The sequence below is a fragment of the Bos indicus x Bos taurus genome, chromosome 11 (genome assembly GCF_003369695.1).
Source record: "Bos indicus x Bos taurus breed Angus x Brahman F1 hybrid chromosome 11, Bos_hybrid_MaternalHap_v2.0, whole genome shotgun sequence".
In the NCBI taxonomy this organism is placed as follows: domain Eukaryota; kingdom Metazoa; phylum Chordata; class Mammalia; order Artiodactyla; family Bovidae; genus Bos; species Bos indicus x Bos taurus.
Window position 1 is genome coordinate 45,553,780 of NC_040086.1, and position 11,801 is coordinate 45,565,580.

Here is an 11,801-nt window from a genome sequence, read left to right on the forward strand (position 1 = left end):
TGAGTGCTTCACAGGCTTTTCCCTTCTGTGTGCACCCCCTGAAAGCCACTTACGATTCTTGTCCACAAGACCTGCATTCCTAGTTTCCTCATAGTCATCAAGTTAAACACTGGGGTTGGGGCATAGATAAGACAGAGCTGGAAATGGAAGCAGCCAAGAAAGTGCAGGAAAGGGCTGTGTGGGAAGTAAAGCTTACAAGTTGATGACAATGTATGTTTTCCTTGGTAGGGGTCACTTCTGAGCACTGGAATCAGTACAGCTTGGACCAGCCACTCAGAGCCCAATACTGTTTGCTGGTTATTATGGTTTCTCACCAAAGCTATGCCCAGCCACATACAGCACAGAAATATTTTAAAAGCCCTTTATCTCTTTGATATCTTGCATTACTATTTTAAATCACTGCTTAGAGGAATATTGAAGAGAAATATACCAAAATGTTAACAGGATTTGTGCCTGAGTGATGGGATTTTTAATAGTTTATCTCTCATATTTTCAACTTTTTATTTTGAATTAGATTCACAAGAAATTGGAAAAATAATACAGTGTATCCTTCACCCAGCTTCCCCCAACAGTTACATCTTACATCATAACCATAGTTACAGTCACCAAAACCAGAAAGTTAACTACAGATCTTAGAAGATTTCACCATTCTCTAACACATGCCCTTGTGTGTGTGTTTCTATGCAAATTCATCACACAGAATTGTGTTCTCTTGTTTTAAAAACTTTTTATAATGAAAAATGTATTTGTCTTGTTATAAAGAGAAAGGTTTTACTTTTAAATCTGTTTCTGGGAATCCCAGAAAAAAACTCAATATGTAAATTGCTAGGCACAAAAATATTTCCTGTTAAATTATTTATAAACAAATTTAAACCACTTACATGTCCAACTTGACATAATTGAATTGATTTAACTGGAGTACATTTGCTTAATGGATATGGTGCAACCATATGCACTGTTTATGAAAAAGGATGTGATGACAAGCAGGTGTCTGCTGCTGAAAAGGAGCAGGAGCCTATGGTCCTTCCCTCCCATATCCTCTTCCTGCCTTTTTTCTGTAGAAAAACTTTAGCCAAAGCATAAGTTTCATCAGAGAAGAAAATACAGGAGCAAAATAAACCAGCAAGCAGGACAAAATAATAATAGTTTAGTCCTTAAACATAGTCAAGGACCTTTAGTTCCTCCTCAAGGGTTATAGATAATATTCTGAGCCATGTCCTGTGAGTTGTCTTACAGATACTGAAACCCTGACCAGATGGGAGAAGTTAATCACATGAAGGCCAGACTGCATCCATGACATAAGCTGCCGCAATTCTGAGAGCTGGCCTCAAGGAAATGGAAACAAGCAGCTTGGAATTGAAGACTAACTGTACCTAAAGCATTCAAGGTGACATTGATCAGACCACCAACGACCAGTTTCAAGATGACAGTCAGAGCTGACGGTGCTGTTTCTGCCTGGAGCCCCCTCCCTCCACCTATGAAAGCTCTTGCCCCTTGCTTATCAGTTGGGGAGGAGAGTTGGCCTTTGGACAGATGTCCACCCTCCCCCTCCCACCTCCCCATACCCTCGGGTTGCCAGCATCCAAAATAAAGCAAATTTTCTTTTCTACCAACTTGGACTCTTTATTGGCTTTTGAGCGACCAGCAGCTGGACTCCACTTTCAATAACAATGAGGTTGAATGAAAGCAAGATATTAATACAAAACTGTTCAACTGGATGATAACTGTGGAAAGAGATCAATGCACCAGAAGTGGGGGAGGATGGTTGGGGGGATGGGAGGCCAACATACTAAAATCGTTCCTGTCCATTTTCCTCTATTTTCCAGACTTTCCTTCTTGTGAAGGACTTTCAAATATTGCACCAGTGTGCATCACTGGTGACCTTACTAAAGTACAGATTCTGATTCAGTTGGCAGGGCCAAGCTGCAAGCATGGCCTAACGTATTAGTTTCTAACAAGCTCCCAGGTGATGTTGATCCTGCTGTTCTGTAAGCCACGCTGTTCAGTGATGGATTATAAGAAAACAAGCCCTTCAGATATAAAGTGCTTATATTCAAAACTGACCTCGAATGCCAAAGCATACCCAAAAAAAAAAAAAAATCAACAAAATCTCCAGATTCCACTTGGATTTCAAGTAACAAGTGCAGGCATTGCTTTGCCCAGCCCCCAATGGTGAGATTATTCTTTGTTTTGAGTTGCCCAATTTTATTTTTTTTCCCGGCCGTGGCATGAAGGATCTTAGTTTCCTGACCAGAGATAGAACCCGCACCCTCTGCACTGGAATCGCAGCGTCTTGACCACTGGATTGCTAGGGAAGCCCTAGAGTTACCATATTTTACTGGAGGTGGCAGCACAGGTTTTTTTACCTACTCTCAACTATACATGCTTCAATCCAGGGCTTGAGCCTTGTTGACACACTGCTTCCTTGGGAAACCTTTTCTGTCTCCTTATGATGATGCCCGAGGACCTAGGACCACACACAAAGTGGGAAAATGGGGCTCTCACTCCCCCTCCTTGGGTCCCACAACCACCTGTCTGTTTAAGAAAAGTAACTTGAGGAACCTGGGTGCGCCTTATCTCTTAGTGGCCTAAACCACGAAGCACTTTTTTCTTTCAACCTTTCAGCAGAGGCTGTTTGTTCTTTGGTAGCCAAATTAGATTACTGTATAAAACTTTCTATTTTTAGTGACAGAATGCAGCAGAGTTATTTCTTGTGAGTCAATACAGCAACATACGACTCCCTTTCTTTGTTATTCATAGATTCAAGCGCTCTATGAATAGTACTTGACTTTTGTAATATATTCTTATTACCTGCATGTTCTGTGCAGAATATACGGACTTTTAAAAATGTAGGACTTCCCCCGTGGTCCAGTGGTTGAGAATCTGCCTTGCAATGCAGGGCACAGGGTTGACCCCTGATCCAGGCGGATCCCACATGCCTTGGGGCAACTAAGCCCATGTGTGTGCTGCAACTACTGAACCTGTGCTCGAGAGCCCGTGCTCCACAAGAGAAACCACCCCAATGAGAACCCCGTGTACCATAACTAGAGAAAGCCTGCGCACAGGAGCAAAGACCTAATAAATAGATTAAAAAAAAATAAACTGCCCAAGCTTACAGGAGGGTGTGTTTTTTTTTTTTTTTTTTCACTTTGCTTGTTTTTAGTTTTGCCTGGATATAACATGCACGACTCTTTCTGAAGTTGTTACCATATGTGTCAAGTTGTGTCACATCTGCTTTATCTTACTTGATCCTCAGCAGCTTCTGGAGGAGCTGGGTGGATGTTACAACTCCAGGTCATCTGACTGGCTCACCATGTGATGGTTATTCCACCATGGACCCAGAGGCTCTTGAAGCTGCTCCTTTTCAGCCTGGTCTGTCACCTCTCTGGGGACACTCCCTGAAGACCAGTCACAGCCTAAACTGCTCTGCTAATGTATCAACAAAACAGACTAATGCAGGAGGGGCAAGCTGCTCCTAAACATTAGTTGGATGAAATGGAATTTATGGAGCACTCCCATCTTGGAAGAGGTGGCTGCAGTGTACAAGATGGTTTCCATCTTTTACTGAGTCCAAGTTTATTCTGCTCACCACAGGCCAAAAATTTGAGAGATGAATTGTTGGGGCAAGGAACAGTGACTTTATTCTGAAATCCAGTAGACAAAGAAGATGGTGGACCTGTGCCCCAAAGGACCATCTTGCCTGAGTTAGGATTCAGGCTCCTTTTATCTTAGAGGGGAGGGACTACAGCATTTTTGGGTCCCTGTCAGCCTCTAGAGGGAATGTGTGAACTTCTTCCACCTGTAGCTACTCAGAGCTGGGCCTGGCCAGGAAGTTTCTCCTGTTGTTCTTTTTTGAAGACTTTAAAAACACCATCTATCAATTGAGAAGTGTTCATTCCAAATGCACCATCTAATTTTTACAACTTATCACCTATTTATCTAAGGCACTTTACCCCCAAAATCAAGTTTACCACTAGAATATGTGCAGGGGCCTTGGGATCTGCATTAGTACAATGTCTGATAAATCCTTTCCAAAAATTCAGCAGGTTCTTCACTTCTGGGGCTTTTTTTTTTTTTGCTGACCTCCTGGAATTCTGTTCAAACCCTTTTGCTTTGGTTCCCTTTCCAAAATCATGCTGAGATACACTGATGTGTGTGTGCTCAGTCGTTGCTCAGTCATGACCAACTCTGCAACCTCATGGAGCCTGTCAGGCTCCTCTGTCCATGGGATTCTCCCCAGGAATACTGGAGTGGGTTGCCATTTCCTGCTCCATGGGATCTTCCTGACCCAGGGATCGAACCTGGGTCTCCTGTGTTTCCTGCAATGGCAGGCAGGTATTTTACCACTAGTGCCATCTGGAAAGTATGACTCAGGGAACTCAAACCGGTGCTCTGTAACAATCTAGAGGGGTGGGAAGGGGTGGGAGGTAGGAGGGAGGTTCAAGAGAGAAGGGACATAAGTATACCTGTGGCTGATTCATGCTGATGTATGGCAGAAACCAACACAATATTGTAAAGCAATTATTCAATTAAAAATAAATGATTTCTTTAAAAAAAACAAACACAACACTGTAAAACCACAGGTACCAAGGGATCATCTCTAACCATTAAAATGACGACTTTCCGCTTTGGCATCAACCAACCGGGCTGAATTGTAGGGTTTTTGGAGATTGTAGGAACCAAGTGGAACCTTTCTCTTGTCCTCGGGACGAGAACATCCTGCTCTTGGACAAGAATAGACAGGATTTTTTCTTTTGGTTCCTTTCTTTCATGGGACATCAGGAAAAGTTTTAAGTATCACAAGGTTGACTTGGCTGTAAATGGAGAAACAGTACCAAGCATAATGAAACAAACAAACAAAAAACCCAGGGGACAAATAGAATCCTAAGTAAACCCTCAAGTTTGTTTTGGGGTTGTACATATACCAAGAACACAAAGCAGGAGACCATACATGACATAATTAAAACAAGCGGAACAGCACGTGGTGCACAGGACCCCAGGATGACGCTGCCTGCCTAAACCCCCAGTGGAGACCCTTTCAGGACTGTGTCCACACATTGTCACAATAAGACACCATCTCCCCTCACTCACAGGTTTATGGCTGTAAGCAGACTACATATCCAAAATAAGCCTCAGGGAACTTTCTTTAGGGATAGTTGTAACATTCCCTGTTTCTAAAGATAAACTCAAGACAAATGAAGCAAGCTGCCCACAGCAGTGCTAGCAGCCAAAGAAGCAAGTGAACCACTTCCCAAATCAGGTGAAAGTCCAACAACTCTTTCTTCTCTCCAACAGTGTGCCCCATTCAGAGATTTAAAAAATTGACTTATTCTAGTGAAGAAGACCCAAATGGAGAGAAATACAACTCTTTATATCGGGGGGGGGGGGGGCACCCCAAACACATTGATTTATTCCAGAGAAAAGACCCCAAATGGAGAGGAAGTAAATTCCCAGCTGTTAAATGCCGGGGAGACTTATTCTGTGGGCCCCTCGGCTCCCAAGTGTAGATTTCTTGCTCCAACTGCCATTGGGGTGGCTGGTGTCACTTCAGGGAACTTTGAAGGGCAGACCCTCAGGACAAGTGGTCTTGGGGGCTGCTAGGGCCTTACCCGGAGAAGGCAATGGCACCCCACTCCAGTACTCCTGGAAAACTCAATGGACGGAGGAGCCTGGTAGGCTGCAGTCCACGAGGTCGCTAAGAGTCGGACATGACTGAGTGACTTCACTGTCACTTTTCACTTTCATGCATTGGAGAAGGAAATGGCAACCCACTCCAGTGTTCTTGCCTGGAGAATCCCAGGGACGGGGGAGCCTAGTGGGCTGCCGTCTATGGGGTCACACAGAGTCGGACACGACTGAAACGACTTAGCAGCAGCAGCAGCAAGGCCTTTCCAGAAAATTTCTCCAATCAGGGCCACCTGGTCACGAGCAGCAAGGCTCCTGGTTTTTTGCACCAAATTCATTAGCAAGTCCAAGCTCACATTGCTTGCCACACCACAGGATAATAAATTGAGATGAATTGTTAGGGTAAAGAATAGTGACTTTATCCAGAAAGCCAGCTGACCAAGAATGTGGTGCGCTCATACCCCTCAAAGAACCATCTTGTCTGACTTAGAATTCAGGCTCCTTCTATACTGAAAGGGAGGGAGTATATAAAGCCAAGCATTTCCCAGCAGCCTCTGAAGGGAGTGTGTTACTGTTTACCTCCACACACAGGTGGGCCTGGTCAGGAGGTCTCCTGGGATCTAAACAAAGGTATTTTAGCTTAATGCTCATTACCTCGGAAACAGCGGTCCCAGAGATGGGCCATTGTGTAGAATTTAGGCTGACGCTTTTAAAGTGATTAACTTGCCACAGAATACAAAGCTTCTTCCCTTTAACACACCCAACCTAGAAAATGACACTAATAAGGAGCGTGTTAACACCAAGTCTCTGATAAACCAGCTGTGGTCTTCATACATAGAGAAGTTCTGTGATCTGAGAAGAAATGTTCTCCAGCCACAGGCAACAGTATGAATTGATGTGTCTGTCAACAATATGAATCGATGTGTCTATAAACAGAATAGTCAGTAAAAGAAGCTAGGCACAAAAAAATACACCCTGCATGGTTGCATTTACATAAAGTGCAAACACAGGCAAAAGGAATCCATGGTGTCAGAGGTTGGGAGAGGGGTCCCACTTGGGAGTGTGGTGACTGGGAGTGGTGGGCAGGAGGCAGGATTCTGGAAGCCCTGATAACATCTTTTTTTTTTTTTTTTTTTTGCTGTAGAAAGCAGACTTTCTGAAAAACCACTTTATTAAGTTATGATTGGCATGCATAAGTCTACTTGTATTTAATGTATAAAGCTTGATGAGTTTGGACATAAGTATTCACATGTTTTGGGGCTTCCCAGGTGACTCAGTGGGTAAAGAACCTGCCTGCAATGCAGGAGACACAGGCAGACTTGAGTTTGATCCCTAAGAGTTGACTTTTTCAGACTCCATGGTCATGCAGTATTTGTCTTTCTGTGTCTGACTTATTTTACTTGGTTTAATACTCTCACTGGAAAAGACCCAGATGCTGGGAAAGATTGAGGGTGGGAGAAGATTGAGGGCAACAGAGGATGGAATAGTTGGATGGCATCACCAGCTCAATGGACATGAGTTTGAGCAAACTCCAGAAGATAGTGAAGGACAGGGAAGCCTGGCTTACTGTGGTCCATGGGGTCACAAAGAGTCGGACATGATGTAGTGACAGGACAACAATAGTGTTTTCCAGGTTCATCCGTGTTATCACAAATGGCAGGATCTTTTCCTTTTTTAAGGCAGAATAATATTCAACTATATATTTACTTCCCTGGGGTAATGGAGGATGCTGCTTGGCCCTGCCCAACTTGAATCCAAGTTGGGGGGGATGCAAGGTCTTCCCAAAGTGCCTGTCTGTGCTGTCCCAAGCCCAACTGCACACAGTGGACAGAGAAGCTGTCCCGTTTCTCAGCCCTGCTCAGTCCATGGGAATATCACCCTCCTGCTTTTATTCCTTCAGACCTCAAAACACCTGAGCCTAACTGGGCAGGGCCAGTGGCAGGCCTAACCATACAGAAGGGAGAGCTGGTGACCATCTGGTAAGAAGTTGATTAGCATCCCTCAGAGAGGAAGAAAAGCTGGAGCTGGATGGCAAGTTTTATCCAGATACTTTCAGTTTTGCCAGGGACAACAGTGGCTGCCATGGGGATCCAAGTGGGTTCTTCCTGGCCCCTCAGAGGGTGGAGACCCCCCTGCCGTCTCCCTGTGTCTCCCCACCCCCTCCACCCAATTGTTGTACCAGGTGCTCCAGGGAAAATCTCCACACTTACTGCCCATGTTCAGAAGGCTGGGAAGTAGTGGCAGCAGAGACACAGCCTCATACCAGACTGTAAACCCAGTGTATGGGATGTGTACAGAGCATGGGCCTTGCTGTGAATTACAGCCCAAGGGCAGGTTGTCTGGAAGCCCTCACTCTTTGGGAGGATGCAGCTCGTTTGGAACAAATTTTTCCAGGTGGTGTGAAAGAAGTTCTCACTGGAGCGCGAGTAGAGACAGGGATGAATGGGCAGTGCTGTCAGGGGACAGGAGGTGCTTGTCAGCGAGGCGGAGAGTGAAGTCATGAGCCTTGCAACCTCTTCCAAGTCTAACATCCCCTGTTTGTAGACTCTGTTATGAGGGAAAATAGGATCAAAAGTTCCAAAGGACATCTGCTCCTTCACTCATCCGATTCACTGAGGACTGTCTGTGTAGAGGAAAAATTAAAAGTGAATAAAGTAAGCTGAGACTGTTTAAAGGTAGAGTTGAGCAACCTAAAACCTAGGAAATTATTTTAGGAGATGAATTCAGACTAAGTAGGAGCTGATGGGCAGAGAAGATGTGCAGAACTAAGAGCCCTGAGGGAGGGCAGCCCGAGGACACCAGATGCATAAAGAAGTCAGGTGCAGGGACACTTGGTGGCTCCATGAATGTGTCAGGATCTGCTCTGTCATGTCAGGTGGGTCCCATCCTCCTGGTCCAGAGGTGGACACTTCAGCCACTTGAGCCACTTCAGCCAACATCTAGGAAGAGAGAGAGTGCCGGCCTCATGGAAAGCAATTTCCTGCGAGTCCCTCAGGCAGGTCTGATGGCACCTCATTACCTAGAACATCCATCTGCAGCCTCTGTAGCTGCAGGGCAGGCTGGGATGTCTTTTGGTTGCAGGAATGCAGATTCTGTTATTTTGAGAGAAGGGAAGAATGGCCACTTTTGTCTGCCACAAAGTTAATGTAGAAAAGTCCAGGTACACAAAACAGTTAAGACAGGTGATGATTCTCCCCGCAAGTGACCTGCTTGACCTCCACATCAAAAGCCACGCCTTCAGCTCTGCATCTGAGACCCTTTCTGACTCCTATTTCCTGTCTCCTTCTACCCTCCCTGCCCACACTCACCTCCTTGCCGCCCCCTGGGCAGCCCCAAGCTTCTGCTACACGAGAGATCCCCAAGTTCTGAGTCTCTGCTCTCTTCGTCCCAGCTTGAAGTTCAACTCACACACAAGAAGCCATGTAAAACCATTGTGTTGGCCTTCCCTGGTGGCGCAGTGGATAAGAATCTGCTTGCCAATGCAGGAGACATGGGTTTGAGCCTTGATCCAGGAAGAATCCACATGTTTTGGAGCAACTAAGCCCATTCACCACAACTACTGAACCTGTGCTCTAGAGACTGGGAGCTGCAACTACTGAAGCCCATGTGCCCTAGAGCCTGTGCTCTGCAACAAGAGAAGCGACTGCAATGAGAAGCCAGCACACCATAACTAGAGAGTAGCCCCCGCACCCTGCCACTAGAGAAAAGCCTATGCAGAAAAGACCCAGCACACTCATATTAAAACAAATAAATAAATGAAAAAATGAAACAGGAAACCGGGAGATCCAGCAGGGAGGAAAGCCTAGGCCTCCATGAGATGACAGGAAAGACACTGATTTTCACCAATACAATATCCACATACCATGCAGCTTCATCAAATTCTGTGCCTTTTCAGGCTGCACTCATGACCTGGGACTAGATGAAAAAAATGTTAAGTAGACAGTGTGAAAAGCCATTCTCACATCAACACAGCATAGAGGATATGAAGGCCTGCATCCTTCAAATGTCCACAGCCCAGGAAGAGGTCCCAAAGCTACAGTGAACAACAGGTCATGGGAATCAGAAGAGATTTGTTTACTTATAGGACGTGATGTTGTTCTTGTGGTCACCCCCTAAATATTCAGTGCACACGTATCTTAAGAAAAACTACCTAAAACTTGGAAATAAGGAGTCGGGGACAGCTGGTCCTTTCAGTGTCATATGGTGGCATTAACAAGCCTGCCCAAGGGGGTTTTGAATCTCTAGGAGAATAAACCTGCCCGATGTTGCTGGCCACTGGTGTGGGCCCAGGCTGGGATGTCACCTTTCCACTTCTCTTCACTGGAGAAGCTGTGATTCCCTCATCCTGTGGAGCATTAACCGCTGTTTACAGACAGGATGGACAATCTTATTCTGTGTTCTGTTCTTCAAAATGTCTATAGATACCCGACTCCTTCGATTGCTTTCTGAACCACCTTTTTTATTACATGTATTCTTGTATCAATGATCTAATAGATCTTTGACCCATATTTATTCAAGATTAAGATGACACTGTAGTTTTGATTTTTTGAAGTTACCCTCTATGCTGTCAAAGATGTGCAAGAATAACAGCAGGAAATCAGAAGAGAATAATGACTTAGGGCCAGAAACTTTATTGTTGTTGTTCAGTTGCTCAGTCGTGTCCAACTTTTTGCGACCTCATGGACTGCAACTTGCCAGGCTTCCCCATCCTCCACTATCTCCCGGAGTTTGCTCAAATTCATGTCCATTGACTTGGTGTTGTCATCCAACCATCTCATCCTCTGCTGCCCCTTCTCCTGTTCCCTTCAATCTTTCCCAGCATCAGGTTCTTTTCCAAAGAGTCAAAACATTCCAGGTCTCTATGCAATATTGTTCTTTACAGCATCAGATTTTACTGTTACCACCAGACACACCCACAACTGGCTGCTGTTTCTGCTTTGGCTCAGATACTTCATTCTTTCTGGAGCTATTAGTAATTGCCCTCTGCTAAATTCTTAAACAGATGGGAATATCAGACCACCTTACGGGCTTCCTGAGAAACCTGTATGCTGGTCAAGAAGCAATAGTTAGAACCGGACATGAACAATAGACTGGTTCCAGATTGGGAAAGGAATACGTCAAGGCTGTATATTGTCACCCTGCTTATTTAACTTCTATGCAGAGGTCATCATGCAAAATACCAGGCTGGATGAAACACAAGCTGGAATCAAGATCGCTGTGAGAAATATCAACAACCTCAGATATGCAGATGACACCACCCTTATGGCAGAAAGCAAAAAGGAACTGAAGAGCCTCTTGATGAAAGTGAAAGAGGAGAGTGAAAAAGTTGGCTTAAAACTCAACATTCAAAAAACAAAGATCATGGCATCTGGTCCCATCACTTCATGGGAAATAGATGGGGAAACAGTGACAGGCTTTATTTTCTTGGTCTCCAAAATCAATGCAGATGGTGACTACAGCCATGAAATTAAAAGATGTTTGCTCCTTAGAAGAAAAGCTATGACCAACCTAGACAGCATATTAAAAAGCAGAGACATTACTTTGCCAACACAGGTCCATCTAGTCAAAGCTATTGTTTTTCCAATAGTCATGTATGGATGTGAGAGTTGGACTATAAAGAAAGCTGAGCGCCAAAGAATTGATGTTTTAAACTGTGGTGTTGGAGAAGACTCTTGAGAGTCCCTCAGAAAGCAAGGAGATTAAACCAGTCAATCCCAAAGGAAATCAGCCTGAATATTTATTGGAAGGACTGATGCTGAAGTTGAAGCTCCAATACTTTGGCCACCTAATGCGAAGAACAGACTCATTGGAAAAGACCCTGATGCTGGGAAAGATTGAAGGCAGGAGGAGAAGGGGACGACAGAGGATGAGATGGTTGGATGGCATCACTGATTCAATGGACATGAGTTTGAACAATCTCTGGGAGTTGGTGATGGACAAGAAAGCCTGGCGTGCTGCAGTCCATGGGGTCGCAAAGATTTGGACATGACTGAGTGATTGAACTGAACTTCCCCAGTAACATATTGGACACTTTCCAACCTGGTGGGCTCATCTTTTGGTGTCCTATCTTTTCGCCCTTTCATACTGTTCATGGAGTTCTTGTGGCAAGAATGCTGAAGTGGTTTGCCATTCCCTTCTCCAGTGGACCACATTTTGTCAGAATTCTCCACCATGAC